This window comes from Pelophylax lessonae, assembly GCF_965119305.1.
Source record: "Pelophylax lessonae genome assembly, chromosome: 5".
NCBI lineage: Eukaryota > Metazoa > Chordata > Amphibia > Anura > Ranidae > Pelophylax > Pelophylax lessonae.
In genome coordinates, this window is record NC_138772.1 from 322,201,830 (window position 1) to 322,209,528 (window position 7,699).

Below are 7,699 nucleotides of genomic sequence, written 5' to 3' on the forward strand. Positions count from 1 at the left end.
CCATGCCCTGTGGTCTGATGAGACCAAGATAAACGTATTTGGTTCAGATGGTGTCAAGCGTATGTGGTGGTAACCAGGTGAGGAGTATAAAGACAAGTGTGTCTTGCCTACAGTCAAGCATGGTGGTGGGAATGTTATGGTCTGGGGTCACATAAGTGCTGTTGGCACTGGGGAGCTACAGTTCATTGAGGGAACCATGAATGCCAACATGAACTGTGACATACTGAAGCAGAGAATGATCTCCTTCCTTTGGAGACTGGGCTGCAGGGCAGTTTTTCAACATGATAATGACCCCAAACACACCTCCAAGACGACTACTGCCTTGCTAAAGAAGCTGAAGGTAAAAGTGATGGACTGGCCAAGCACATCTCCAGACCTAAACCCTATCGAGCATCTGTGGGGCATCCTCAAACAGTAGGTGGAGCAGTGCAAGGTCTCTAACATCCATCAGCCCTGTGATGTCGTCATGGAGGAGTGGAAGAGAACTCCAGTGGCAATCTGTGAAGCTCTGGTGAACTCCATGCCCAAGAGGGTTAAGGCAGTGCTGAAAAATAATGGTGGCCACACAAAATATTGACACTTTGGGCCCAATTTGGACATTTTCACTTAGGAGTGTACTCACTTTTGTTGCCAGCGGTTTAGACATTAATGGCTGTGTGTTGAGTTATTTTGAAGGGACAGCAAGTTTACACCATTATACAAGCGGTACACTCACTATTTTACATTGTAGAAAAGTGTGATTTCTTCAGTGTTGTCACATAAAAAGATATAATAAAATATTTGCAAAAATGTGAGGGTGTACTTACTTTTGTGAGATACTGTATGAGTCTGCAGTGATAATTCATTCTGGTTCTGTAAACAGAGGCATACCTGAACAGATTAACCACTTTACCGCTGCTCACTAGAGCTCTACTGGGGCAAAGTGGCTCGATAACGTCTGGCGACGTAGACCTAGGTCTCACTGTATTCAGTCAGAGCGGGAGTCGGGCCAGGGGAGGAGCGGCGGTGATCACCGCCGCTCTTCCCCGATCGTCGGGGAATCGAGTGTGGAGACCCTCCCGCTTGTGTAAACAAAGCGGGCGGATCTCCTAAGTGACAGGCAGGGTCAGATTGCAGGGTTCAGCATAGCTGAACCTGCGATCTGTCCCTGTGTCACTCAGTCCCCTCCCCCCACACACGTTAGTAAGCACCTGGCATACATTAACCCCTTGATCACCAATAAAAATTAACCCCTTCCCTGCCAGTGTCATTTTTACAGTAACAGTGCATATTTATAGCACTGATTACTTTAGTAATGTCACTGGTACCCCCAAAAGTGTCAAAAATGTCAGTCAAGGGTCCGATCTGTCTGCCGCAATGTCGCAGTCCCGCAAAAAAAATCGCAGATCGCCGCCATTACTCGTTAAAAAAAAACACCAAAAACGACAGAAATCTTTCCCTTCGTTAGTAAACGCAATAACTTTTGCGCAAGCTAATCAAAATACGCTTATTGCGATTTTTTTACCAAAAATATGTAGCAGAAAACAAATTGCCTAAAATGATAAAAAATTTAGATTTTTAAATTTTTTTTGGTAGGAATTTCATATAAAAAAATGTGAAAAATATTGTTATTTTTTCAAAATTGTCGCTGTTTTTTTGTTTATAGCGCAAAAAGTAAAAATCGCACAGGTGATCAAATACCACCAAAAGAAAGCTCTGTTTGTGGGGAAAAAAGGGCGTAAATTTAGTTTGAGTATGGCGTTGCATGACCGCGCAATTGTCAGTTAAAGTCGCACAGTGCCGAATCGCAAAAAGTGGCCCAGACGTAAAACAGCAAAATCCTCCGGTGGTAAAGTGGTTAAAGAATTTACTGCTGGCCAGATAGAATACTAAATATAATTAATACATCACATTTAGTTTTTACCTTTAAAGCGGTAATTAAGGTAGTTCTCCCTGCAAGATAATGACATAATCTCTTTATAGTGGAATAGTGTACCACAACTCCAGTGTCTGCTAGATCTTTCTGGAGGGATCATGCAGTCAAACGTGGGTTTTGAATTTTGTTTCTCACAATCCTGCGAGCTGTTCTGTCTGATATTCTTCTTGGTCTTCCAGATCTTGCTTTAACTTCCACTGTTCCTGATGACTGCCATTTCTTAATTACATTCCGAACAGAGGATGTTGACATCTGAAAACGCTTTGCTATCTTCTTATAGCCTTCTCCAGCTTTGTGAGCGTCAACTATTTTCAGTTTTCTAGATAACTGCTTAGAAGATCCCATGGTGCTGATCGTTGGGGCAAGATCAGATGAGTCTGGGCATTTAAAACCTTTGAGATTGACATCACCTGGTCTTCCCAGACGATGATTGAGAACAATCCATGACACTGGCAGGTCTCAGCCTTGCAAAGGGGCAGTGCATGCTATAAATTCTGCAGGGTGCCCAAAATTATGCAGATGCCATTTTTTTGTTTTCTGTAATTTTGAAAGTGTCAGTGATGGAAATAAAATCTAACTTTTGTTGACATATTATAAGAATGTCTAATCTGTAATTTGATGCCTTTTGGAGATTTTTCCATCTTTCATTGGCGTCTTTATGCACATTAATACAAATTTTTACCTGGGGTGCCCAAACTTTTGATCCCCACTGTAAGCTTTATGATAAGCTTACCTTTAGGTACAACTGACCAAGCTGTGTTTTACTACAACTTTAATAGTCCTGACTATAATAAATGTACATATATGTACAAGGCCACAATGGAAGTGAAGGAAATTCTCCCCCATGGTACAAACATACTTTATTTCTAAATCTAAAACTAAACAGAAAATAAATTCAGACATCTGATCACCATGTTACAGCAAGTAGGTAACGTTCTTGACTTATTTCCACATTTTTCTTCATCTCCTCCCCTTCTTTAAAACAGTTGTTTTCAGAGCTCAGTAGCTAAAGCTGGAAGTTACAAAGACAGGTGAATGATATCCATGAACAGATGTGTACCAAGTTTCAGTGGTTGACAGAGTCAGGAAAAGGCCAGCTTCTGGATACTCTTTACAAATCTTGTAATTTCCCTGTGAACTCTGAGTAAAAGGGGCACCCTCTATTACATACAATACCCGACTCTCATTCTCATGCAGTAAGTTGGGGTAGAAATGCAGAAAATTATGAAATATGAGGCAGACTCCATCTGTGGGATAACATATTTTAGGTAGGTACATTTAAAGGCTTTGATTTCTAGTATCAGGTGGGGGCACTATCTCCATAAATTGTATTCTAGGAATGTCTTAGGAAAGACAGGCTTACCAAGTTACTACTGTATTGAATTGTATTGTATCTGTAATGTTTGCCCTCATGTTGTAAAGTGCTGCGCAAACTGTTGGCGCTATATAAATCCAGTGTAATAAAAATAATAATAATAGTATCTCAAATTGCTACATGTGCTTTACAAAACAAAATTACTAACCCTGATAACAACCCCACTTGGAGATATTTTGGCGACAGTGATGATTAAAAAAGGCCTCATTTCACAGGTATGCCTGCTTCTTCTGGAAAATCTTCCTATCCTGGATAGGAAGGGGTGGGAGGAGGATCTGGGAATGTTGAGGAGGAGGTATGGAAGCGCATACTGGAGCAAGAGCAGCTAGTATCCCCATCCCCTACACCAGGGATTCTCAAACTACGGCCCTCCAGCTGTTGCAGAACTACACATCCCATGAGGCATTCTAAAACTCTGACATTCACAGACATGACTAGGCATGATGGGAATTGTAGTTCCTGAACAACTGGAGGCCCATAGTTTGAAGACCCCTGCCCCAAACAGAGATGATCTCAATGATCTCAGCCCAGATTGCCCAAGATGCAAAGGAGCTCCAGCAGATCTTTTGTATATGCTTTGGAAATATCTGCAATTATTTAGGTGTTGTCAAGCAGTAGTAGACACAATTTATAGGGTTTTTCAAATGAAAATTGCTTTCAACCCAATATTCTGTATCTTGGGTAATTTAGAGGCGGAAGCATACCTAACTAAGATTAGGGTTCTGGTCTCAAAACTCTTGTTCCTCCTTACCCGCAAAATTATAGCTCTAATGTGGATCTCATGACATCCTCCTACATTTGAAGACTGGGGAATTCTATCCTCCCAAACAAGCGATTGATCAGTCAACATAGAAATATCTATGTTTATTAAACTCTGGGAGCAGTGGTTGCCCATCCCTGGTATAGCACCTTTTATCCTTAGTAATACAAAACCGTTTCCAATGCTAAATCTGTAGTATAATCGGATTTATATGTTCTGTAATGGTGAAGTCTATAGACACCTGACAGCAAAGGATAAGTTACTCGCATTCGTTTTATTTGCATAACAAGCAAACAGTAACACTATGAGATACACATGCTCTGTGCATATACAGTATAAGTTTTTAGTTTGTATGTATGATTGTTTCAAATTTATAAATGTTTTGTAACTCTAGTAGAAATTACTTTTATACTCATTTTGTATTCTATCTTTGGTACTGACTTTATGGACCTTTATGCTACAAGGAATTAAGTGTCGGTTCACACTATGGCAATCTGACTTCGGGGGCGACCTGTGAAGTCGCTGTGCACCGCGACTTCGGCGCGACTTGCACGGACTTAACATGATGGAAGTCAATGCAAGTCACTCCAACTTGTGTCAAAAGTAGTACAGGAACCTTTTTCTAAGTCTTGAGTCGCTCCTATTAGAACGGTTCCCGTAGCACAGAATGGACCATGGACCGCGACTTGTCAGGCAACCAAGTTGCCTGACAAGTCGCGGTAGTGTGAACCGGGACTTAGGAAACTTCTGGTAGCCCTTATATGTATCATCTGTGTTACATAATGCTGTTGGTACTTTGGTCCTATAGTGTTATTGGTGTGCTAACATATTGTCCACAAGTTGAAGGTCATCAAAGTGATTTGTGAAGCATGTCTGCTTTGCTTGTTAAAGTGAACAATTTCAATAAAAAGTATTTAAAAGAAAATGCAAAAAATAAAAATTGTCTCAAAACCACCAAAGTTTACTTTTAACTGGTGTGTCGGGTTGCTAAATGTTGGTGTACTGTCATCTAGTATATGCTTTACACTATGAGATACTGTATTACAGCTTTAGTTCAAATAAGACAAAACACAACGACATGAAATAGACAACAATAAACATCTACGTATATACAAATTGGTGAAACACAAGCAAAGTGAAAATTAAACTAACAACTAACTTTACAAAAAGTAGGATGGGAGGAAAGGTGATCAGGAAATCAGACAGAGCAGAGTGGGATGGGAATGCAGCGTAGTTGGTAGATAACTCAGCAGCTAAGCCCCAACAGGTACATCATAAAGGTGAGTACATTGTAAAATAGGTAAAAAGTAATGTAGGCACTCTGGAAAAAAATGCTTAGGCACTGAGCATTAAGACTGAGCACCAGTTTGTGACTAATCAATCACTAAGCCCTGTTTGCCACTGAAGACACCTGCTGGTGGACACTGGACTTGCACCACTCCATTCAAGAAACCATAGCGCCTCCAGCAGGTACCCTAGCTATTCTGCATGTTCCTTTATTATATTTTAGAAAGTAATATGTAGAAAATAAATATTTTATCCACTTGGGGACCACCGGTCTGCAATGTACTGCAGACGGGCGGCTCGTACAGGCACCGGTACTGGTGCTTTGCTACCTGCTTTCAGGTTTAGGGCACAAGCATGTGTGCCCCCGCCAACACCTGCTGTGATTGTACACAGCAGGAGTCTGTCAGAAGGTCCTGGCCACTGATTCATGGCTGAGACCTGCTGATCAGCTGTGTCCAATCACAGCCCAGAGCCCTGCGTTGACAATCAACATAGGGCTCTGTACAGAGGTAACTATCACTCTGTTTCTTATCCCTGAAAACAGGGATAACAAACACAAATCTTTAGTGAAAATCAGCACACAATACACGTTGTTAGGCACACATTTAACCCCTTGATTACCCTAGATGTTAACCCGTTCACAGTAACTTTTATTAATACAAGGTATAGTATTAGTAATGAACACTGTATTAGGGTCACTGGTGATGTCAGTGGCAGTTATTGAGTTCCCACTCAGTGTCACTGTCAGTGTCCACTGCACTATCACAGTCCCATTTTAAGTCGCTGATCTATGCCATTCGTAATGAAAAAGAAAATAATAATACATGCTCCAGTATATATATATATATATACCATAGTTTGTAGATGCTATAACTCAAACTCACGCAAATCAATCAATAGACACTTATTGTGATTTTTCAAGAAAGAAATGCGGCAGAATACATTTTGGCCTAAATTTATAAAAACATTTTTGGTATTCTTTCATTTATATAATAAAAAATAAAAAAACAAGTGGTAATCAAATGCCACCAAAAGAAATCTCTATTTGTGTGAAATAAATTATATAAATTACGTTTGGGTACAGTACTGCATGGCAGCGCAATTTTCTGTGCTAAAAAGCAGGAAAATGGCCTCGTCATGAAGGGGGTAAAATCTTCCGGAGCTGAGGTAGTTAAGGAGTTCTCATGCCTATAACTATTAATTTTCAAGTATTTTACAATGTTTGTATCTGAGTATGACCACTTCTCCCCAGAATTAACATGTTCAATATTCTGTACAATATATTTGGATCAATTTTCTAAAAGAGTTAAAAATCTTCAAAAATAAATTGTGTGAATATTCACTTTAATATTTCATTAATGTGAAAAGCGAGTTCTTGTTAACTTTAAATACCCAAACATATCATTATAGTATGTTGGTATTATATAAATTATTATTAGGGGTAATGCTAGAGAAGGTGGTGTATTATTTAATAGCTTGATTGTCTGTTATTTTAATCTGTGTTATTTTTTCTATGTTGTATTTTCGTTGTATGGATGTTTTATTAGAGTGTAGTTTTAATTTTTTTTTCTTTGGTGCTAATGGCTGTAATTGGTCATTTTGTTGTGTTTTATATCTTGTTCAGTTCAATGTTGTGATTTTGTGTTGTCTTTATTGATTGCGTCTGTGTCACAACAATTTCCCATCTCCCCTTTGGGATTAATAACACATTCTGCAAATTAATGAGATAAACATGAAGAGATGTGCATCTATTGCAGTGCATGTTTTTTTTTGTAAATTGCACATGCACATTAACTCAGGAGTTATACAATGATTAATACTCTGTAACTAATGTAGCACCCTCCTAGGTAGATGCTAAAGAGAGAAAGAGTATAGTTTTGGATACTTTCCCAGAAGGATTGCCAGGTAAGTCTATATTGTTCTCTGCCCACCAGAGAGCAGGATCTGCTAGTTAGGTCTGCTCATGGTGCTCAGGTGCAGCTCAGTTTGTCTGAAGTGTTTCACACTGGTCCAATAGGGAAGCATATTGGACAGTGGAAGGAAGCCCGACAAATGAGTGCACAGGCATTTAGTACAGCCCTGGTGATTGGCAGAGGAAAGTGCCTTGGTGCATGCTGGGATACTATATAAATGCCAAGAGCCCATGTGCTCGGGTCTTTCAGCTGGAGAGCGGAGTCCCGGAGGGAGGGGGCGGCTGTCTCCTCCTATGTAGAAGTTGCCATGCGGCCTCAGGGGGTCGACCTGAAGGCCTAAAGAGCTAGAGAGGACCTAAACCCGGAGGTCCTGTATAGCTGACTGGAAGGGAGACACTGGAAGGATCTGATTCTGAATACAGTGAGTACAGATCTGTGTCAAGGGGCCT